This window comes from Dermacentor andersoni, chromosome 10 (assembly GCF_023375885.2).
Source record: "Dermacentor andersoni chromosome 10, qqDerAnde1_hic_scaffold, whole genome shotgun sequence".
NCBI lineage: Eukaryota > Metazoa > Arthropoda > Arachnida > Ixodida > Ixodidae > Dermacentor > Dermacentor andersoni.
In genome coordinates, this window is record NC_092823.1 from 25,521,022 (window position 1) to 25,545,422 (window position 24,401).

Genomic DNA, 24,401 nt, shown 5'->3' on the forward strand with positions numbered 1-24,401 from the left:
AGCATGCATCCTGCTTTCGGGACAAGCCGCTCTATGACAATACATTTATGCCGCCTAAAATTTCCGCTGGCTAAACATAGCAGAGATCAGTGGTGCAGGAAGTATCTTGTGTCCCCTTTCTCGAACCCAGCTGAACACTCTGTAACCGTTTCCAAAGGAGAAAAACTGAGGGTAAGGGCTCTGAACCCATTGCATTGTAAGGCGACTGGTGCTGGGGCAAAGCAAGTACTGTGGCACAGTAGATTCACACAAGGCAAGCTAGGAGCTCAAGCAGCCTCGTAGTTGCTAGAAAATGTTGAAATAATTTTTTTAACCTCATCATTAAGTCTTGTAGTGGAGATAGCTCTCACAACTGGAGAAGAAGTTCGGGAAGCCTGCAACTCTTCACGAAACCAGTTTCAACATATAATGTGTCCGCATTTCCTGATTTAATGGCTGGAAGAGTGAACCCACTGGTTAAGCCATAGGAGTGTTCACGATATTTGCCATGCATTATCCACTGTATCTGCACCCTCAGCTAAACATCTGAATAGTGGCCACAACATGACATTCTTGCTTGATGTTCTAGATTGCACGCCCTTGCTGCAACGCAATTTAATTTTAAAACAGTTTGTACCTTACTGAAAAAAAAAACTATTTGAAGCAGCCATAGTCACCAATAATACAAGTAGGACACCATTATGAAAATTGCATAATCGTACTTCTATCTGCAATATATTCAAGCACATTGGCAGCATTTAAGCATTTTGGTAGCAGCGGCAGCGGAATACAGACGGCAATCTAACGTGGCTCTGCAACATTTTACAGATTTTTCTCTGCTGCGCGCCTACTGGCTTGGGGCCATCTTTTTGATCTGAAGACAGGATTGCCGGACCACTTGGATGGAAAGAGCATGCGCTAGATAATCTGCTACTCCTCGTGCCTAAAGACTGGTTCATCTACTTGGCGCCTGGCTTATCCTTCACCGTGAATCACGCGCATCCTGCGGATAGGTCACAAGGGTCGCTACTACTTATATGGATTGCGCTGTGTTCTCCTGGTCATTTGGCAGCAGCGGCAGTGGAATACAGACGGCAATCTAACGTGGCTCTGCAACCTTTTACAGGTTTGTGCTTCTTACACATGGTCTCTTTCTGTTAATTCTGTACACGTTCGGTCGTACTTTGTCTTGTTGCTGCTGCCATTCAACAATCTCTGTGATTGAAAGTAGTGCCTTATTTTCCTGTATTTATATAATCACTGGTTGCTATTTGTCGTCCTGTGTCCTTCAGGTGAATCAGAGTGTGGCAAGTGTCACAGTGCCTTTAAGGACGATGACAAATTCATGGAATGCTCCGAGTGTTCAGCCTATTATCATATTGGAACTGCATGCTCCGGAGTTTCTGAGAGCACGTAGCGGTGTAAAGGGAAAGACTATAGGAAACCTTGGCGTTGCTCTTCATGGCGTGGGGACCAAGTAGGACAGAGCTCGTCTGTGTCAAAGGAAACTGATGGCAAAATAGCCACTATGGTGGTCGAGATAAGCCGGAAACTTGATGAATTACTGCCCCTCAAGCAAACGGTAAACGATATTGAGGAATCGGTGAGTCTGTTATCAACCAAATATGGCAAAATTCTTGAGGCCGTTGCGAAGCATGACAATGAACTAAAGGCGCTCAGAACAAAGTTTGCAAACTAGAGGAACAAAACATGAGCGCAGAATTGCTTTCAGTGTGCTCCTAGATAAATGAACTTGAGTACCACAGCAGAAAACTAAATATTGAGGTTCACAGTGTTAATCAAGACAACAACGAGTATCTTATAGATAAAATGAATGTCATTGCATCAAAACTGCAACTTGCCCCTTTGACTGAACAAACGGTTACCTCGATTCACCGGCTTCATACCGAAGGCGACAGGCGTCCCGGCATTATCATACGCTTTTCCAACCAGTCAACAAGGGAACAGTGGCTGAACAAAACGGGGTTTTTTCAGGTGCCCAGCATGGAATGTTTATTACGGAAAACCTGACTGCGCAGAATCGAATGCTCCTAAGAGCTGCGAAAGAATGGGCGCGTGTAAATAATTTCTGCTTTGCATGACACCGCGCTGGAAAAGTGTTTCTAAGGAAGAGTGAGGGCGATCGCGCACACTTGATAAAGTCGTCTGCAGATCTGGATAAGATCGTTTTTTGAGCATAGGAGCGAAAGTAAGTTGTAGTTAAAATGATGATGTTGGGACACTCGAACAAAATAGCTTTAGCAGAGCGTTTACGGTACGCTCCGCTCAGACCGGCCTATCACAACAATTGGCACGCAGCCGCTCAGCAAAGCGCTACCGGGAACACTGACGCGCGTGCGCACAGCACACATAGCGGCAGCGGAACGTGGGACGCTGACCACGTTCCGCTAGGAACCTGATTTAGCGGTGCGTCAGGGAGCGTGTAGTTGCTTTCGTAATCGTTTTACCGCCAAGCTGAGAGCACGTCAGTGGCATCTCTGGGAGACGCGCTTGTTAGATAAGCGAAATCAATGCATTCTGTGCAGCCACCGGTGCGCGTGAAACGTGTGCGGAGCGGAGCGCAAGCAAACGCTCTGCTAAAGCTGTCTAATGTGTTCGTCGGATCTTCATGATAATGCAAGCTCCCAGAACGGTGGATTGATTAGATGCATACATATCAACTGCCAGTCAGTGAAAAATAAAAAGAATGAACTTGACATTTTTTTCAGCGGCCTAAACTTCCGTTTTCATTTCATAATGCTTTCTGAAACGTGGTACAGTGATTGTACGGTCCCCTGGTGTCCGCCAAAGTACGAGCGCTTTGCAAGATCAAGAATGAAGTCGCGCGGTGGTGGCGTTAGCCTAATTGTGTGCGATTCATTTAATGTCAACTGTGTTCAAGAATTTTCTTGTGTTAACGATGACTACGAGGTATTGTCAGTGTTACATGCACGCACTGTTTATCTGTTGTCTACAGACCACCGCGAGGTAATCTCCAAGGCTTTTTTCTCTTTTTTGAGAAATTATGAAAATACATTGTTGAATTACAGTATAAACTTATTTGTGGTGGCAATGCATGCTGGTTGACTGCAATATCACACGTGATTTTGAATTGCTTTTAAAAACGTATGGGTGTTACAATGTTATCGATACTTCTACCAGAATTACCTGCGATACGTCCACATGCCTGGACTTGTTTATTACTAACTACGGATCAAACAGAGTTCAATGTGGCATTATTTCATACAGCTTGAGTGATCACATGGCGGTATTCCTCACTGTCAAACGGAAAGATAAAAGATCACCAGAACGAGTTTGCTCATCGCAAATTATAACTGAAGAACGGCTAGTGTGTTTTCGCGATGACTTACTTCACGTAGTGTGGGACAGTGTTGTTGCTGCAACAAGTGCTGATCGCGCTTACGGTGCTTTTCTGGAAACGTTCATTTCTTATTATGTTAACCATTTTCCTTCCGTTCCTAATGTATCCAATCCACCAAGGATACGTAGACCCTGGGTAACTATTCAATTATTCAAAAAGATAAAAGAAAAGGCTAGGTTATTCAATAAATTCATCACATCTCGGGATCCTGATGATTTAAGAGTGTTTAAATAATTTCGAAATGGCTTAACTAAGGAATTACGCGCTGCGAAAACTACATTTTATAAGCAATCCTTCGCATCTTGCAGCCATGACAGCAATAAGATATGACATTGGCTTAATTCTTTGCTGAATAAAGTGCCCAATTCAGCGGCAGGGTTGCGTATAATTTCCGATGGAGCGGACATACCTGACGAGAAGTTGGTCGACTGTTTTAATAATTATTTCACTAATCTACCTAAACGCAATGTGAATGAAAACGCCTGCCGTTTTCTTACAACGAACTGTGTGCATTCAATTCTTTTGCGTCCCACAAACACTTCAGAAGTAATTTTACTGTTCTCCGCACTAAACAATAGCAATTCCTGCGATGCTGATAACGTTAAAATTAAGCTTGTGAAATTTGTAATAGATATAATCGCTCCTGTACTAGCCCATGTTTATAATATCTGCCTTTCTACCGGTGTATTCCCCTATAAAATGCAGATAGTAAAAGTAGTTGCATTGTTCAAGAAAGGTGACAAAACTGCCTTACCTATATAACTATAGACCTGTGTCTATTCTCCCTATATTTTCGAAGTGCTTGGGAAAAAATTTTTTTTGCAGAATATCAGACTTTCTGGACAAGCACAACTTGATAACTAGGCATCAGCACGCTTTCCGGAAAGATATGTCAACACAGCTAGCTTTGCTTGAACAGAGAGAACTTATTCTAAATAATTTTGAAGAACGTTTGCTAACAGTGGGAGTATTTGTCGATTTTTCAAAAGCTTTCGATTCTATAAATCATGGTCTCTTGCTTAGTAAGTTAAACCACTACGGTATACGCGGAAATGCACTTGACTTGATTAGGTCGTATCTTGGTCATAGAAAGCAGTGTGTACAAGTAAATAGCTTTAAATCTGAAGTTCGGTCGTCAATGTAGGTGTACCCCAGGGCAATATTTTATGGCCCCTCCTCTTTAATATCTTTATTAACGATTTAGTAAACATTGATGTTGATACGCATTACGTAATCTATTCTGATGACACTACGTTATTCTTTTCATCTAACCGCCCTGCCAAATTAATTATAAGAGCTAATGTAGTTTTGAATAAACTGTACACATGGTCATTTGACAACGGTTTGACTATTAAGTCGCAAAAAACTAAGGCGGTGTTATTTCGCGCTAAGAACACGCGCATTTCTCTAGAGGAAGATTTGCTAATGAACAATTCTAAAATTGAACTTCTGCACTCGGTAAAATCGCCAGGTGTATTTTTTGATCATACCATGACGGGGCAGAGCCATATAGATTTTCTTGCTAGTAAGCTTTCACAAATCACTGGATTTTTTTTTCTTGAACTCTTTTCCTCGCTCTATTAATTGCTTGTTATATAATTCACTTTTTCTCAGGCATTTAAATTATAGTTGTTCTGTCTGGGCTACCACTTCTGACACAAATATCAACGGGCTGTACATACGGCGAAAGAAGGCTCTTCGCGCTATTTGTAATAAACCATACGATTTCCCTACAGCTTATTTATTTCATAAACTTAACGCACCGAAAGTACAGGCCTTTTTAATGTATCGTTTAGTGCTTGCGTATAAAAATGAACAGAAAAAGAACGTAAACTACATTACTTCTATGGCTAACTTAGAACTACACGAAACTCCATACAGCACAAGAAAGCCAGAGTACTGGCACGTACCAAAATCGCGCACAAACTATGGATCACAAATGCTGTGCTCCAGGCTACCTCGGTTATTAAACGATCTTATTGTTAATAAAATTGATATTGCAACTTGTTCTCCTCATATTCTTGATTTTTTTCTCTCATATGTGAGTTGTACAATGCCTATATGGTTTTGAAGTGCAGTGAGATTTTTGTTTTTGCTTGCTTGCTCACATCTTGCTTTTGTTGTTTGTTCTTTTTTTTCCTCGCCTGATTTGCAATGCGTATGCATGATATGTTGTAGTGCTTGAATATGTAAGTACTTGCGAAAACTGTATTGCCGCTTTGCTGCTCCCTTCTTTTTTGTATTAAGGGTATTTGGGGCTGGTCAAGCTGCTACGAGCAGCTTTTCTCCCCACTTTACCTCCGCAAAGCTGTATTTAGTTTTTGTGGAAATAAAGCATACATACATAAGTACATACATAGAATTTCGTGTAAGTAGGTTCGTGGTGTGCAACCGCGATGCAAGAATTCAAAAAATAAACAGACACAACAATATTTTTGCTACTTTTTTCCATAACTCACAGCAATTTCCACATGTGAAATAACTTGAAATAAGTATAGTGATTTGGGAAGAGCAATGTCTCATTCGAATAGCACCAGATACAAAAGCTACGACATACTTTTTGCTATGGGCTGCACTTTAATTCTATATATAACCCTGTGATTTGTTGCAAGCTGTATTCAGAACGGCCACCGTTCGGTTATGAGTATGACCTTGTGCAATAAAATAAAACTGGCATCACACGGAAAATGTCACAAAGCTACGAATACAACTTGAACGGGTTCTTTTTAAAAAGAAGACTTAGCTCGCAAAATTATCCTTTCTTATGAAGCCTGTGGAGACAAGGTTTCTTAGACATAATCAGGGCCATCAAGAAAGATGCCGACACCATCGCAGTTGACCACAGAAGCCGAGCCCGCAAGCAGTTGTTCCTGCAGTGACTATGAAAAGGTTGCTTGGAGAACAAGTACAACTCGGCGCCGCCATTATTCACTTGCAGCTCTGCCTACCTAGCTAACGAGGGGGGTCAAAGATGGCAAATGGAAAGGGAATTAACAGCTTCGAGCAGAAAAGTTGCTCAAGCTTATTGCCGTTTTAGCGTAAATTTCTTCAGTTATCATTTACCGAAAAATGGGAAACAAGTAGATCATTCGATCTTCATACAGGCGCCTCTTTCCCTCGAAGAATTGACACTAAAAAACAGCTGATGAAGGTTTGAATATTTCTCGGAATGATTTGGCGTGGATAGGATAATGATTACGAATATTTCTGGTTAAGGTAATGGTAGTAGACTGAATAATAAAAATAGTTTAGATATAGATTAAAGACAGATTTCATTCCACTTCCGGAATATTAAATAGTCTCAGTAATTTATATGTTTGATGGTGTGTTTGTGTATCAAGCGATAGCGCTTCTTGATTGCTGTTTCTTGCTGACATCAGTCTCATGCTGCGTAATAGACCTGTTTACGTACCCTGTTTCTGGCGCACAAGCGAATTTGGAATTATCACAAGAAACGTTGTCTACGTTTAGGACGGCATGTACCTGAGACTTTCTCGGATATGGGTTCAATTTACCGCATAGCTTGTTCAGTATACATCGCGCATCAATCACCGCTAGAGGAAGTATGTAGTGATCATTTATTCTCTTGATGTGCTGCACGCGCCATGTGATCAGCTGTTACATTTCCTATGATTTTACAGTTACTTGGAATCCGCTGGAAAGTTATATCGTGCTGTACATCTTTCGTTAGGGGTTATGTCTTCTGTATTTTGCATGTCAATGTGCTGTTTGCTATTCTTAGGCTGATTTCATTTAAGCACAGCAATGAGGCTTGTGAGTAACTCATAATTAGCCAGCTAAGTGGTTCTGACTGCTGACGTATGTAACGTCAAGCAGACAGTATTTGTAAAGTTCTGCCGTTGTGCACGTTCTAAATTGGCAAAGCTTATAACCTCTTTTCTCTTGGTATGCAGGTATATGAAAGGCAGATGTAGAGCCTTGTTTCCAGCATGATCCATCGGTATACACGTGAATGCGTTCAACGTGCTTAGTGTAAAGATGTGATAAAGTTAATTGCTTTAGCGCGACTACAGGCATACTGCATTTGAGACCTACTAGAGGAATTAGTGACTATTTCTGGAATTGCTAGTCGCCACGATGAGTCAGTTGCACAAGTAAGCCAGTATTCGTAAGCAGGCAGTATGTTTTTGCACCACCGTTTATCATCATGTATGCCTGCAGCGGTTCCTTCGTGGAGGCATAGTGGATCATTAGCGTATTGTGTTGCAAAACAAGAAAAGTGACAAGTTTCCGTAAACTTAGTGCATGAAAAGTTGGTTGGCGGGACTCGGCAATTACCAATGCAGTGGCAGATGCACGTGGAACGCCAATACGTATGCGCAGGCTTCTGGCCAGCAATCTTTCAATTGTTCCCTCTAGAATACAAGATATTCCATGTAGCACAGGAGAAGAGTATGCTATTCTCTGTATAATGATCGCCGTGTCAATGCGTAGTAAGGAAGAGGTTCAACTACCCCTTCTCACTGTAGCAAATCGACGAATACTGTTGATTAGGGAGTTGAGTGTCTCCTCTAATGCTTTTATTTGGAGAGCCTATTATAGCCGTCTGTCTATGACAATACCCAACAACTTGTGTTGTCGCACAAGTTGCAGACGCTGAGAGTCTAGCACGAGCTGGAATCTCTTGCCGCATTTTCTTGCAAAAGAAAGTACAGCAGTTTTCGCATGTGAAATAACCATGCCTCTGCTTTAAAAAAAATCATTAATTATTGTAAGGCCGTCTTGTAGCTTTTGCTGAACGGCTTGAGTACTCGCGCCAGATGGCCATATGCACTAGTCCTCTGCAGAGAGTGAATAATTCATAGTAGAGGGCAGGATAAGGGGTAATTCAGTGATAACACAGTTAAATAAATATGAACTGAGTAAACTACCTTGCGGAACGCCTTGATTCACTTTATGCTCTGTGCTTTCGCCATCAGCATTTCGGATAGATTTTCCTGGCTCTGAAGAAATCCGTAATCCATCTCAGCGTTCGGCCAACTATGCCCAATTGAACTAACCCATGTAGTACGTGAGTGTGGCTGGCTGTGTGAAATGCACGCTTGAATCTAGAAATACTGCAATGGTGATTCTTCCAGAGTTCCTTTCATGATCTAGGTATGTAACAAGATCTAAAGCAGCTTTCATCGTACACCAGTGCCTGCGGAAATACGCCATATTTACTGGTAGCGCGTTGGTGCATTCTGTCCACCGCGGAAGCCTAGCGTCTATGATCTTTTCCATAAGTTTACATAGGAAACTTGTCTGACTGACAGGGGGAAAAGAATCCAACGATAAAGAAGTTTTACCTGGTTTTAGCGTCGAAACCACTTATGCAATTTTCTAGGAATTTTCCACGCATCATTTAGTACTTTTAACAATGTTTTGTGCCACAGCACCCAAGTTTTTCGGGGCAACATATGCCACCCCGTGAGGTCCAGCCGCTGTCATCTGGCGGCATGATACAAGTACGTTGTTTAACTCTTCTAATGAAATGGTGCTGATCTAGGTCATGATGATAGCTATTGACAGAAAACTTGATCGATGCTTTGACTTCTTCGAGACAGTTACGGTATTTAGGTATGTTTACTGCTGCACTTCCGCGTGTAATAAGCAGACAGAACTCGTTGGTAACGGTCCTTTCCTGTGTTTTCTGGACTGAAGCTAAAGCTCGCAATGGTTGTTCGTGCGTTACTGACTCACTCAAAGACTACAGAAAATTCAATAATTTTTATTTAGGCGTAACGGCAGAAAGAAGTGCTTTTTATTGAGGCGCTCCAGAGGCCGACTCATACGATCATACACATTTTTACATTTTCGGTTATTTTTAATAAGACCTGTGCGTCGGCATTTTCTTTCCTCTCTGCGGCGAATTGCTCCGAGCGTTTCGTATTGAGAGTCTACACCAGCGTTACCTTCACGAACCTTAACAAACTTCGCGATAATAGACTATATGTATCACTGACCGCATCAGCTTGGCTTGTAGTGTGATATGGAAATGCCTGCCGAATTTTTAGCTTTGCAGAGTGCCGAAAAGTCAAAAATCGCAGTCTAGGATAGTGTATTAGAATAGGAGAATCATCACTACCACATGTTTCAATGTCTCTTCTCCGTGTTACTCCACAAGCAATACCGTTTGAGCAGAGCGTGAGCTCCAGGCAGCTGCAGTAATTAAAACCCCTTAGGAGCGTTACTGAGCCGTCATTCGACAAACACAACTCACTCTTCTGAATTGCCTTTTCTATCTCATTTCGACAACGGTCAAAGTAGGCGCTTCCCCACAAGACGTGGTGCGTATTGAAATGTCCGAAAGATACTACACCTTTTGTGCATTTCTCAAAGAGGCCCATCAGTCAGGAAAGTGAAATATTTGTAGCAGGTTGTAGATAAATACTGACTATAGTGATATTTACTCGGCCAGACCGAAGTTCACATGTTACGCATTCTGTGATGTCTTATGCTCTGGCATTTATTAGCGCTGACGGCAGGTCTCTTCGAACACAGATCATCGCTCATCTAAGTTCTGAAGATCAAGATGACGTATAAACAATGTAGTTGGATAGTCATAAAGTGTGGTCTACACCGGCCTCTCTAATACATAACAATGGAAAGGAGAACCGAGCCACCAGTTTTCTGAAGTCCACCTACATAGAGCGAAGACTATTCGAGTAGCACGGGAATATGGCAACATTTTGATAACAATTATTCATGCCCTGCCTGCGCAGTGGCTCGCTCAGTGTTTTACAACATCGTTTCTTCCACCGCTAATACGGCCTTCTCTTCCGGAAGGTTATTAGCCCATGGAATCACGTCAAGTTTTGCTTTTAAAGCACAAAACGACACCGGTATGACAACTTCAGCAATAGACGCTGAGGAGTTAGCCTCTTTCGTAACACTTACTGGTTGCAGTATGCTCGTATTCCGTCGTATGTTGGCCATGTGCTTGCTCTTCTGATGAGATCCCTCTTGAGCTTCTTGGCGAGATTGATGTTGGCTTGGTGAGGTCTCAAAACATTGCCCTTGGTGTTGTGGTCCCCTTGTGATTTTTGCACATTGCATAGAAATGTCTTTATGCTGAGGAGATTGTGGCGGAGGTGGTTGCCTTGGGTTGATCATATTCATGTTTGGTTGCGGTATCACGCGGTGTTATGTGCGACCATAGATAATGTCGTGTTGATATTCAAGCGAGGCTGCTTTGTTCTGCGGGCATCCAGAAAACGATGCAGTGTGGAGCCCATTGCAATTAGCGCACCTAGGTTGTCTTATAGACTCCCAGTCTTTGTGATGGTGGCCTTCTGCACATATTTTGCAGCGCCTTGTTCCCCGGATGTCTTTTGCTAAGTGACTAAATCTCTGGCAGTTGTCTCTCAGCAAATCTCTGGCTGGCACCAGCTATTCCTCGAGTTGATAACTAGTAAAGCCAAGACACACTCGCTCTGGAATTCGTCGGTCATAGCGGAATTGCAAAATTAGACTTCTTGACGTATACGTAACGCGTGTTATGTCACTTATATTATGTCGGGTCTTATCTTATGTAATGAGCCTTATCTTATGTCACTCCTGCCTCTCTTAAATAGTCTGTTGATCGTTCCGTGTATTCTGGAGATACATTTCTGATTTTGCCAACATTTCGTATGTATCACTCCGGAATAAATGGCTTCACTAATAAGCAAGCCACCTGCACACATGATAACAAACTCTTGGCTGAGGTGAGTGAGCTCACAGTGATTGGGAAACTTACGCCCTTGTTCCCTCGGAAATAACCTGCTTTATTTTTTGCTATCGCAACGACTTCTGAGGCTACAACATTTGGCTTTACTTTCCAGAACGTTTTAATTTCTTCACATGGTAGGAATACCACAGGAATACACTCGAACCTTTTTTATATGTCACTAGAGTGAAAGACGTAGCCTCGTCAGCACATTCAATCTCTTCTTCTTCGCTAAAAGCGTACGTCGACGTTTTCGCATTCATGTGGTCGATATGACCAGAACTCCGACGCCGAGGCCCACGCAAGCTGTAGGAACGAGCGCCTAAGAGCTGTGCTCTAAAAGTGTGTGTGAGGCGCCTGTATACGTGTTTGCGTATGGATAAGTTAGCACTTATTGACTGAGCATATTCTTGCAGCGGAGCCTGACCAGCCGTGAAACTAAATTTAACTTACTACCATACATGACACCTAGCTTACAGTGAAACTCAGTGTGGTTTTATAGGCTTTTGTGAGCACATAATTTGTGTTTGTGTTCTTCGGAGAATAGGTCATTCATGTAAACATTTTGTCAGTACTTTTCATGATCTCATTTTTACGTATGAAGGGTCATTAGTGTTCTGTGCGGAATAATAACAGTTAAATCTGTTGTGTTTTATTTCTTTACCAATTACTAAGTTTTGTAACTGTACATTCGACGGCCAGCAGCCTTAAACAAAAACGAGTTAATTCCAGTATTGCGTACGTACGCTTCATAGCTAACCTAGGAACGTAAAGATATGCAACCTCTTGGTAAAGTGATTGCCCTTGAAATACTAGGCTCAAAAGATAAATAACAGATAATTTAATACCACTATGTCCCCCGCATGAAAACATTTTGGTAGCAGCAAACACAGGTGTGATTTGCATGCTTAATTTGTCAACTCCGTACTATTTTACATGCATCGCTCTCATAACCTAATGCTAAGTTTGCACAACTTGACACCTTGTTTTGCTGCTGTGCGCGCCGTTGCACACCGTTTATTAGGATAGCAATTACATGGACACTTCAGGTGCATCTCTGCGGTCGTCGTGGACATCGGTGTCACCGCGACGTTCCGTATGAGGTCCAAAGACGATAACATCTAACCGGGCCGTATGCTGCATGTGCGTATGCTGCTGCCCGGGGGAAGGGCGGAGAGAGGGGTCATTCTAGTCCGGCAGCACCTGCTTATGGCGCGGGCCCTATTTTCTAAGCCATCTGCGATGGAACAGAGCGCCCACCGAGTACTAATATAACATTATTGTTTGCCGTTAGGTCGGTCAGGGTGTCTTAATAAACAAACCACATTTTTAAGGGCTCCGTGCTGTGGATTTTGCACATGTGTACCTTTTTATTTCTCCAGAAACAGGGCGTTCAGAAACCGCTGTACTCAACGGAACATTGCCATGTGCCACAATATAACAAGAAATAAAAAAAAAGAGACACATATAGCCTTGTCAGAAAGAAAGTTTCTGATGTGACAAAAAAATTCTACTGTTCTGAAGATTAAGCCCGGGGCGCACGCCTCTCAGAGGCTGCTTCTTCAGCAGCTTAGTTAACTCGGCTATCAGATTACAGAGGGACGCTGAAATAATACACAACTAAAATGAGGGGACACAATCTCTTTTTGGAGCCCGTTGTCGGCACAGCTTCATGTTTGCGTGTCACTAATAACACGGCAACCGCGCTCTGGAAGGTGGCCCATTGCGTGGCCCTGTGCTTCGACGCCTAAGCGCTGGCAGCCTCCAGGAGTGAAACCCAAAAACGAGGCCAGCGCGCTTCCGGCGGTCGGCTTTGTGCACAATCAAGTACCATCGCGTACGAATTTTTCAATTGCCTTTGCGATCGTTCTATGTTCAACCGTCGGAACAGGTGTAATTTGACGTTCGGAGGGAATAAAGGCCACCACGCCGTCATGGCAGCTTGCCGGATGTCAGTCTTGATTCTTTGGTTGAAGGTGGCATGGCTCAAGGTGCCATTGTGGCCATCATAAGCTACCTTGCCAATCATACGTACGCCGAGATCGATATTTGGATGCGAGCGACGTGCATGCACGGACGCCGAACTTGGCGAAGCAAATACACGGGAGGTCACGAGGGGGCAGGCTACGCCATACGATGTTACGTTTCACTGTGTGTTGACTCGACGTTACCTACACTCCCCACCTTTACACCAGTGAGTCGCTTTTCTCCGTACTCTTCTGCGTGGATTTCCTGTGAGTGGCAGTGGCGCACCACCGATTGCTCCAGTGGGGTGGCAATCCGCAAACGAGCTGATCTCTCTCTCTCTCTCTCTCTCTCTGTTTCTCTCTCTCTTTCTCTCTCTCTCTCTATATATATATATATCATTGAATATAATATTACGGTGAGTGAAAGAGCCTGAAAATGCGTCTGTCAGGTATACTTAGTTTTAAGAAACATAGACCTATTTATCAATGACATGTGTTGAACCATGGAGGCCCGAAAAATTATTTGAATTTGCTTTTATTTCTTGCAACTATGTGAAATCTCAAGACGATACGTGGACAAATGGGAGTCAGTGCATCACAGTGGGCCCGGATGCCGCCCAGTAGCAGCAGTACAGCGCACATAAAAAAATGCGCATTTTCTACAACTTTAACAATTAAACAAAGAATTGTACTTGATGTTTTAGTCTAAAGCATAAATGTGTCGCTAGTTTACGTAAAATTATCGATGGTATATATAGCGAAGTACAATCAACACAAATTACTTGCAACAATAACAAGAAAACAAGGCAGCAGATGAGTGCGACCTTGGGAGAATTACAACCCGATTTCCAGCGAAGCTCTCTCTTTCCAACAGTTGCGCGAAAAGCTTAAGTTTTTTTTTTTTTCACTATATCGCATACTTTAGGAAGTTGCCTGTATATATATCACTGTTCGGCTTGAAACCTTGCCCACTAGTACTGCTTTGGAGCACTTCTTGCTGTAAATTTTTATTATGCCACTAATTATTCATCAGCCCGCATGTTACTTCGCCATAATATTCACCATGGTGTCCTAACCACCTGCTTGGCCTCTCCCCCATCTCAATTTCGGCTAGATTTGATATCCGTTGAGTTCACAGTTCTCCCAGGGTAGTGGAATAAATTCTCTGTTCGCAAAACACTGTCATAAAACTCCGGATCTCTTGCATGCGTAATCTAGTGCAAATGCCATAATTAATCCCTTGTATTTGAAGTTTACCTACATCTTGCCCATAACGCGCCCTTGAATTTCGCCAATTATCAACAAAATGTCTGGTTTAGTTCACCGAGGGCATCGCTGAAACCCAGTCGGAACATGTTAGGACGCCTGAAAATAGGGAAACAAATTTCCTATTCTTTTTTCACTACTTTTCTATCAGTAATTATTTGCAACGCTTCTAACTGGACGAGGTATGAAAAATTTTGTCACACATTGTAGTTACCATTGCCCCGTCCGCTTTCAACAAAATATAAACCTTTTGTAATGTATAGCTATTTCGGGACACTGGGAAGCATAGCTGACAGCAGCCATATAACACGCTATAACACTTGAATAAGAATGTTTTTTACAAAGGCCGTGTTTGATACAGCAACACTTCCCCCAGAGAATTTCCATAGCGTACCACCATTTTTCGCTAAATTTTGTTTTGGCGGCTTTCATATTTCTGCCATGCAGTGGGCTCAATTTTCTCCAGCTCGTTAGGTGCGCTCATAACACTCTAGAGTGTTTGCATACGCAATTTATTGCGAAAGGCAATCTATTACCTTGTCCCCACCAATTGTACCTATTACCTTTTACCCATTAACTTGTCTTTGCATCAGCAACATCAGCCTGGTTACGCCCTCTGCAGGGCAAAGGCCTCTCCCATACTTCTCCAACAACTCCGGTCATGCATTAATTGTGGCCATGTCGTCCCTGCAAACTTCTTAATCTCATCCGCCCACCTAACTTTCTGCCGCCCCCTGCTACGCTTCCTTTCCCTTGGAATCCAGTCCGTAACCCTTAATGACCAACGGTTATCTTCCCTCCTCATTGCATGTCCTGCCCATGCCCATTTCTTTTTCTTGATTCCAACTAAGGTATTATTAACTCGAGTTTGTTCCCTCACCCAATCCGCTCTTTTCTTATCCCTTAACGTTACACCCATCATTCTTATTTCCATAGCTCGTTGCGTCGTCCTCAATTTAAGTAGAACCTTTCACGTAATCTTCCAGGTTTCTGCCCCGTAGGTGAGTACAGGTTAGACACAGCTATTATATACTTTTCTCTTGAGGGATAATGCCAACCTGCTGTTCATGATCTGAGAATGCCTGCCGAACGCACCCCAGCCCATTCTTATCCTTCTGATTATTTCCGTCTCATGATCCGGATCCGCCGTCACTACCTGCCCTAAGTAGATGTATTCCCTTACAACTTCCAGTGCCTCGCTATATATTCTAAATTGCTGTTCTCTTCCGAGACGGTTAAACATTACTTTAGTTTTCTGCATATTAATATTTAGACCCACTCTTCTGCTTTGCCTCTCCAGGTCAGTGAGCATGCATTGCAATTGGTCCCCTGAGTTACTAAGCATAGCAATATCATCAGCGAATCACAAGTTACTAAGGTATTCTCCATTAACTTTGATCCCAAATTCTTCCCAATCCAGGCCTCTGAATACCTCCTGTAAATACGCTGTGAATAGCATTGGAGAGATCGTATCTCCCTGCCTGATGCCTTTCTTTATTGGGACTTTGTTGCTTTCTTTATGGAGGACTACGATGGCTGTGGAGCCGCTATAGATATCTTTCAGTATTTTTACATACGGCTCGTCTACACCCTGATTCCGTAACGCCTCCATGACTGTTGAGGTTTCGACAGAATCAAACGCTTTCTCGTAATCAATGAAAGCTATATTTAAAGATTGGTTATATTCCGCACATTTCTCTGTCACCTGATTGATATTGCGGATATGGTCTATTGTTGAGTAGCCTTTACGGAATCCTGCCTGCTCCTTTGCTTGACAGAAGTCTAAGGTGTTTCTGATTCTATTTGCGATTACCTTAGTAAATAGTTTGTAGGCAACTGACAGTAAGCTGTTCGGTCTATAATTTTTCAAGTCTTTGGTGTCCCGTTTCGTATGGATTAGGATAATGAAAGCGTTCTTCCAAGATTCGTGTACGCTCCAGGTCATGAGGCATTGCGTATACAGGGTGGCCAGTTTCTCTAGAATAACCTGCCCACCATCCTTCAATAAATCTGCTGTTACCTGATCCTCCCCAGCTGCCTTTTCCCTTTGCATAGCTCCCAAGGCTTTATTTACTTCTTCCGGCGTTACCTGTGGGATATTGAATTCCTCTAGATTATTCTCTCTTCCAGTATCGTCGTGGGTTCCACTGGTACCGTATAAATCTCTATAGAACTCCTCAGTCACTTTAACTATCTCATCCATATTAGTAATGATATTGCCGGATTTGTCTCTTAACGCATACATCTGATTCTTGCCAATTACTAGTTTCTTCTTCACTGCTTTTAGGCTTCCTCCGTTCCTGAGAGCATGTTCAATTCTATCCATATTATACTGCCTTATGTCAGCTGTCTCACGCTTGTTGATTAACTTCGAAAGTTCTGCAAGTTCTATTCTAGCTGTAGGGCTAGAGGTTTTCATACATTGGCGTTTCTCGATCAGATCTTTCGTCTCCTGCGATAGCTTACTGGTATCCTGTCTAACGGAGTTACCACCGACTTCTATTGCACACTTGTCTTTGCAGTCGCCAAATAAAATAAATCTGTCTCTTTTATTTCAGTGAGGGTACCAGGTGAAATATATCGCGCACGAAAAAGTAAAAAAAAAAAAGAGATGAGGGTTCAACAATTAATCTTAACTCTTCTAAGTAAGCCAGAAACTTTAACACTTAAAATGCTGCCTATTCCTTCAAAATATAAAATATGTGCAAAGCAGAGTTCTCTTGGGACAACGGGAAACATAACTAATAGCAGTAGCGTGATACCTTCGAACACTAGCTTACAATTCTTACGCTGCACTTTATCAACACGCATTTACCATCGCACATGAACTCGGCGGATTGTTCCCTTCTGTTCGCAAAATTTGACGTCAGTTGTAGTTGTAATTATGTGAGTGCAGCCGTATAAGTTTTACACACCTTGTAAAACAGACTATTTACGTTATGGAGCACTTGTATGTGTACTATACTAGAAAATGCGCATTTAACCAACACACTTGGAGCATTGCCTACACTTTGCCCATACCATGCCCGTATTTATCTCCCGATATAAACAAATTGCCTTGTTTAGCTCACCGTCTACACCAGAGAAACGAACTACGAATCTCGGATGATGCACGAAAACAGATGTAGAAACGGGGATTACTTAATTATCTGAAACAGTTCCATTTAAAGCAGGAAAGTGAAAGTTTCGCAATGCATTGCGTTTAAAATTTGCTCTATTTTCGCGGAATGTCAACGCTCTCTTGTGCTGTTATTTCAAAAGTCTGGGAAAGATTTAGATTAGCAGCAATATGATACTCTGCAGCACTTCATTGTGCAACTTTCTACAAAGCTGTAATGAATAAACACAGAAAAAACATATTTCGCTCGTCACTACGAACATCGCTTCATACTTTGAATAAATCTAAACACCGTGCCCGCATATTTTACCTAGGATAGTGGGGGAAAACAACTAAATGCAGTGTATGACACATAGGAATTGCGAGAAAGGACTATCAATAAATGTTTTCAGAGCACATAAGCAACCAACACAGTGCAAAGTTTCGGTACATGTCACAAAAAAGTTGCCCTAGTTTTTCAAGACGGGATATCTGCTGTTTTTTCTCCTGCCAGGAATCAAGTGATAGTGTAGCTCTCATCTAAAAACAGCCTGAGAATCAAATCGTCAAAGTCAGTAGTGGACAAATTCCTTTAGAAAATTTTCAATTCAATGTCCTATTTGAATTCAAATGGCGCTGCACGTTCGACCAGGGTCATTTTCAGCAGCATATATATCTAGCATAAGTCGTGATTACACGATGAAATTAGACAGTTACACCTGCAAGAAGCTTGACTAGACTGCTGATGTACAGCCAGCGCCCAGCGCATTCACTCCATAGCGGCGTGCACCGCTCGTGTTGTCATTGCATACATTCTATACGCCGTCGTGGGGAAGACGTTGTCAACGTCGACCGCCTCAAGACCTCCTATGACCCACTCATAGTGACAAGCTGTTAGGCGGGCGCATGGCTCCGTTTTATTTCCCGAGGGTAATTGTAGAGAAGGATTGAAACGAAACGGTGGGTCGCCCTCTCCAGCGCTTTTTCTCGTGAGTGCCACTCACTCTCGGAGTCCATGCTCTGCCTAGACTGTCGCCGCTGCGCTGCTCTTAGCGCGATCAAGTAAACCCCTTAACAGTGTTCATATACTGAGACTGTAACGCTACATAGGCTATATGTAGTAGAAGAATAAATAGTTCCAGCATTCGATAAACCAACGATTTCGTGCCGTAAGCCATGCCAGTCGCTGGGCGCGGCTGATTGTAATGCTTTATGCGGACCTCCCCCTCACCCACAGGCTAAATGTACCAACCTCATTGTGTTTTCCAATACGGAAACAGCGGTCCCAAATACCTGGGCATGATGCAAGTTGCGCAAGCTGACATTTGATAGGGCGCGAACTGGCCAGCGTCAGGCGTTCTCCGGAATGCGAGTTGTGCACGCTAAGATGGCACAAAAGACAATCCTCGCTGTCAAAGCAGGGGATGAGCAGTAAAGAAAAACATTACGTATGTGATCGCGCTATTAAGAAAGAAAATTAAGCTTCATCTGTCGTTTTGTTCGACGTTGCAGCGTGCAACCGAAAGTGCCCGCTTTCAAAAGTGGGGGAAAAATGACATACTTAGAAACGCCTATGGCGAGTGGTCTTTCTCCGTCTTCCTATGTTCGACGCAAACGCCAAAGGCAGAAATTTCAGGGCGAGCTTATCGTGCAGATTTCTTTCGCTCTTATTCCTTCGTTATCGCACATTGCTTAAGACCAATGGATTCAGTTATTATGTACGCGGACCGGTGGTCGGAGAAATGTCTAAAAGGGGGAATGAACAGGGATTACAACATATTTGCACATTTCCAATGAAAATTGTCAGAGTGGGCACATTTTCCTGGCGTTTCATCTTGACTGACAGACTTTCAACAGGAAAATATTCACAAATGTCTATCCCTACCGCCATAATATAAAACGATTCTTCTTTTAAAATATTTCAGTTTGCATGCGTACAGCCAACAGGGGCGTGACCATGTTCAAGGCAAGAAAAAAAAAAAGGCGATATGTGGAGGACAATGAATAGAAGCATTTTAAAATGCGGCTAGTGGATACAAAACAATCGGATCTTCTCAACTGCCGGACTTCACGAAGGGATGCGTTTGGCGCATATGCATGTTCCTTGGCACTTACCTCGTTCTCTAATAAGGACTCCGGGACCCGGCCGGCTATCGCGAACAAAACAACTCCAGACAAGTACAACCGACGATGCGCTTGTGGTAGGCAGGATCCCGGCGATGCTGTGGGTATTTCGCCGGCACGCTCCCTCGCTGACTCGAAGAGGAAAGCTCGCGTGTGACGCGAGGGCGTAAAGTAGACGAGACTAAGTGCTGTAATCCTCACCGGCATCGCGGGTGCATGCCCGTGTCAAGGACACGAGTATGGATTTCACAACAGCCACACAGCTCCTCTTGATGAAACTCGCGTACGCTCGCGAACGCTCTCGCTCGTGCGTCTAACCCAGTGTCTGGTTTCCATCAATAAGACCGTTTCATGTTTGCAAACTTAAGGCCCAGGACGGCTTCTTTTTTTGTCTCACTGACGTTTTAGAAAAGTTTATTTCAACCAAAGACGATACGAACACTAAGTCACAATTACGGCACATTTCCATCAGGACGATAACATATATGAAGTGCGAACCATTGTATACATGGTAGTTTTGAAAGAAGTGTCCGAGTCAACACTCACTAAGACATAACCACACAGACCCACGAAGCGCACCGCTACACATAAACTATTTGTCACATTAAACAAAACGATGTTCGATACATACAGTGTACGGAATGGTTATGTACAATGACGATGTGACTTCACATAGTTTCGTAGTGATGCTATGAGATGTGTATGTACAAAAGTGATCATGCATACGAGAGCACAGAGAAACCATGGGCACCTATATAAATGTATTTTCAGCGAATACTTTGGTGGCCTCGCTACAAGAAACAGGCTTGTCGAAAATCAGGCCATACGCGTCCATCAGCCGATGAGTGGAAATGGCATGACCACTGTCGAAGGAACTCCTCCAAGAACGAATAACTCCTCTGACAGAAACGACTGTAGCTCAAAGCAAAGCCTCTCCAGAAGTGGAATCCAAGCGCAGCGACGATGTCCCGCGGCAACTACCTCGCCCGGGTTACGTAACCCGCTAAATCTAGAGAGCAAGAAAATCATTGCCCGCTATATCGAGTAGCTGGAGGGCGTCAAATTCTAAGACGGCAGATTTTCAACACCTCTCCTCTGTACATAACAACAACTTAAAAGGCCAGGATTGCCGTAAGTTAAGTAATAAAGGGAACAATTCGTCCTGGTCCAGGACGAATTTTTCTGCAGCGGCGAGGCTCTTCTTTCATATAACCCGCATAGGTTTCCTTTGTAGCCATTGCTAAGAACGGGTGGATGTCTGATTTTTCCTTTATTACTTAATTATCTTCACCTTGCGCGTTTACACAGAAATATTACGTCAAACTATTGCCGTAAGTTATAGCAGAAATTGAATGTGCTAACCGTAAGGCGTAATTCGCATGTACTTAATCTCACAATTTAAAAATAGACTTTCCGCCAGTGCTTTGTGTTTCGGCACAGCGGACTGGTGAGGCCCGTGACCGGAAGTTTTTTAGGGCCGCTCTCTCGCTCCTGCTATCATACGGGCGGAACCGTTGTCCGCGCTGCGACAGCAGTGCGTTCAAGTCTTCAGAACACTTCCGGCCACGCATTTTTGACACTGAAGTTGGCCACGCACAAGTATATTGTATTACAGCATACTGTAATACAATATGCACATGCTCTAGACGCGTTTAGATATAAGGAATGTCCTCCATGTGTCGACCTCCTGCATCCAGTTTTCTTTTTGTACTTAGCAGTAAAATTTACTTCTCGAACACGCTCTAACTCTGCAGCAAAACTGGTGCCTGCTGGAGCGTTATATATGGTCATATGCAATTGTCATAGACTCCGGACTCATCCTACATTTTCGCGACCACGGAATATAATGCAAACCGAATGGCGACAGCACTTGTAGGATTGTAATGGAAATGGAATTAGGCGCCTTTTGCCAAAATGGAAACGGAATGGAATTACGAGTTTTTCCGACAATTGAGAGCGTTTCCTTCTACGCGCATTTTTTTTTTTTTTTTGTCAGAATACGCCCTAGAACCAACCAGACCACGTACAAACATTATTAGGTCAGAGCCTCGAATCTAACAATAAAGCATTAGTTTTAAAATGGCTTGGCTGATTACAAGCACCATACATTTATAAGCAACGCGCCTACTACAATTCTGTCGTGATAGAGTGAGTTGCTCCGAAGTGTTTATCGATTCTTCGCATAACAGCGGCTCTGTGCCGTTGGTGTCCGTCGTGCGGAACTACCGCGGCGGCATACTCCACCCCTCCGCCCCCCTTTCTTTCTTTTTTTTTTACCTCGGAAACGCATTCGCCCGCCGCGTGCTTTCTTTCCACCCTTCACATCTTTAAGTGCGGAGCATTTTAGGGGCGCGGGATGTCTTCCATGCAATGTCGTTGGGTGTCACGCACGCAGGCTGATACCGAAGCTAGTGAAAAGAGCGCGCCACAGTACCCTGGCTCATCAGTAGTACAATCAGGACTCGACGGTAACCAAATGTCAGTGGGACGCCTCGCATTCGGCTCTCACGGGATGACTACAAATGAAGCTGTACAGCGTACAATCAGCTGGACAAGCTTTGAAGTGATAGAAGCTCACAGTAAAATTGATTATGAAGAGCGACTGAGAAATATGGAAGAAAGTAAATGGGCTGGGAGAGTTTTCAGGTATAAGAACACAAAAAGAACTAGGAAACTTATCAGCAAGTATGCGGCTTGTATGCTGAGCAACATGGCAACAAAAAACGTCAAGTGGAAAGTCAGTCTGAGATAATCTCACGATTGGGGGCAATGAAAAATAAACCTTGCTATGAGGAGCTATTTAAGAGGAAAAAACAAAATCAGCAAAGAAATAATCTTTAATATCTCACAGCGAAGCACATTAGATTTCGAAGCGAGATATCAGAAGGAAGAAGGAGCACGTGCTTGCTGCGGTAAAGCTATTGAAGCCATGGAGCATGTTTTATTCGAATGCAAAGATATCTGCCCAGCGGTCGATTAGGCATCTCTGGCTTCCTTGAAGCCATTGGATTCAGCGAGAGCAGGGGGAAAGTAAACATGCCTGAAGTAGAGATTAATGAGCAGTGAGTGGAAGATTGGTGGAAGAAAAGTAGGGAAACGACAAACAACGGAGGCGTGTGAAAGTAAAGTTCTAAATAGGGGTTCTGAAAATTTCGTCATGGGAATTTCTCGTGTTTCTTTTCCTTTACTTTTTTCTGTTTTTTTTTAACATACTTAAGAGATTGCGTAATACAATAACAATAGCTTGGTGGCGCAACCCACCACCCCGTTACAAAGCTCATAGCATCCATCCATCCATCCATCCATGATACCAAACTACTCAAGAGAGGGCGCCACAGCCTCTCTGGATAGACCTTACTTTTGGAAATGCGGTTGGCTGCTTGAAATCAGGGTTACAATCAGGACTCGGTGGCCACCAAAGGTCAGTGAGACGCCTAGCATTGGGCGCGCACCGGAAGACTACAAATGAAGCGGTGTAGCGTGATATGGGCTGGAAAAGTTTTGAAGCGAGAGGAGCTCACAGTAAAATTAATTATGAAGAACGACTGAACAATACGGAAGAAAGTAAATGGGCTGGGGGAGTGCTAATGTATTTGTGCAGGAAAAACATTGATTCACAGTGGAGGAAAAGAACTAGGAAGCTTACCAGCAAGTACACAGCCTGTAGCGTGAGCAACACAGCAACAAAGGATCTCAAGGGGAAAGTCAGAGAGGCTGAATTAATCTCATGGGTGGCGGCAATGGAAAAGAAACCTGAAATAAGTAACTACTTAAGAGGAAAAAAACGATATCAGGAAAGAAACAATTTATGATAACTCAAAAGGAAGCTGATTACTTTTCGAGGAGCGATCAGGACGCTTTAGAACATGCACCTATAAAGAGAGATATAAGAAGGAAGAAGAAGCATGTGTTTGCTGTGTTAAAGCTAGCGAAACGATGGAGCATGTTTTATTAGAACCTGAAGTTTCTCTGCCCAGCGGTCGATTTAAGCACCACTGGCCTCCTTCAAGCCCTTGGGTTAGCGTGAGCAGGGGTAAAATAAGCATGTCCGCAACAGAGTAAGGGGCGATTGTATGATTGGTGGAAGAAAAGTAGGGAAGCGACAACAAACAGAGACGTACAAAAACAAAGTTCACAATAGGTAGTCAAAAAATATGGCTATGGAAATTCACCGTGTTTTTTTTTAGGTTAGGTAGGACATTAGGCAGTTTAATATCAAGAGTTTGGTGACGCATCTCTCCGCCCCGTTCCAAAGGGAACGCTCAAAACATCCATCCATCCATAGACCCTGCGAACAAAGAGCCGCTCTTTCCTGCTATGGGCGCCGAACAGTTGACACGGATCGAGCGACAGCGGGTGCTTGCTCGCGAAAAGGCTGTTTCACATGGCGCGATTGGGGCGCAAACAATCGCTCTGCCGCGCACGTCGCAGAGAAATTTTCGTTGACAGCTTTCACATGCGACTGCGACAGCGCGATTTCCGTCGCAGCGACGCCGAAGGTTTGCATCTGCTCACTAAGTAACCCTCCCTGCCTGCATCGTTAAATAATAACAACATGGAAATTAGTCAAATATAAGAATTTTCTTATTATTTCAAAATAAAATAAGCACACCATTTTTCAATGTTAAAAGCGTTGAGAATTTACGTTCGCTTATTAGTCTGCAGCTGCGGCGAGTAAAACGCTGTACAACAACGCAAGTGTGAGCGTGCGGCTAGTTCGGCGTCGGTCGAGTGGTTTCGTTTTCTGCACTCTGGTTTCGTTGTTGCGGTACTATGGAAGCCAGAGCTCTTCTCTTGGAGGAGTATTTACTTCTGCAAAAAAGGGAGCTATTATTGAGTGTGCAAGCATCTGGCAAAACTTGTAGCGATGAAGTT

At 43.3% G+C, this 24,401-nt stretch overlaps 1 protein-coding gene across 1 annotated transcript in view; it reads right to left on the reverse strand.

Moving 5' to 3' along the window:
• The window catches only part of LOC126519170 (acetylcholinesterase-like), a 42,558-nt gene extending 22,914 nt beyond the window's left edge, over nucleotides 1–19,644 (reverse strand). Inside the window, exon 1 of the mRNA XM_050168784.2 lies at nucleotides 19,518–19,644. The gene's annotated coding sequence lies outside the window, so the exon portion shown is untranslated. The remainder of the gene's footprint in view (nucleotides 1–19,517) is intronic.
• Between the last annotated feature and the right edge of the window lie 4,757 nt (nucleotides 19,645–24,401).